Raw genomic sequence first — 387 nt, forward strand, 5'->3', positions numbered from 1 at the left:
GGGGTCTCTGTGTACAGAAGAGTGACACGGGAATATACATCACTCCCGCATTCAGGGAACGAGGAGGAGGTCATGTGATGGCCTCCCTCTGATCTCCGGTGACAGAACCGCCCTGCGGGGGCCGAGCCCTCGCCGGACACAAAGAGGATCGACAGCGGGGGGGAGGGGGAGGGTGAGTGGATGAGCTAATCATCCCCATCCTCCCTCACCCTCTCCTCAGGTCTCTCCATAGCACAGAGGGGATCTTGTTGGATTGGCTGAGAGTCGGTGTGTATGGGGATCTCTTCCTCCTATACCGAGCCCCCCACACCTCGCACTATATGAGCCCCCCGCACCTCGCACTATATGAGCGCCCCACACCTCGCAATATATGAGCCCCCCGCACCT

The 387-nt window shown here is 59.9% G+C and overlaps 1 protein-coding gene across 1 annotated transcript in view; it reads left to right on the top strand.

Annotated features, from left to right (window-relative positions):
- The window catches only part of PTGIR (prostaglandin I2 (prostacyclin) receptor (IP)), a 3,319-nt gene that overhangs the window by 1,939 nt on the left and 993 nt on the right, over positions 1 to 387 (top strand). The gene's annotated exons all lie outside the window — the stretch shown is intronic.

Source organism: Nanorana parkeri, unplaced genomic scaffold (assembly GCF_000935625.1).
Source record: "Nanorana parkeri isolate BGI_ZX_2015 unplaced genomic scaffold, ASM93562v1 scaffold3431, whole genome shotgun sequence".
In the NCBI taxonomy this organism is placed as follows: Eukaryota; Metazoa; Chordata; class Amphibia; order Anura; family Dicroglossidae; genus Nanorana; species Nanorana parkeri.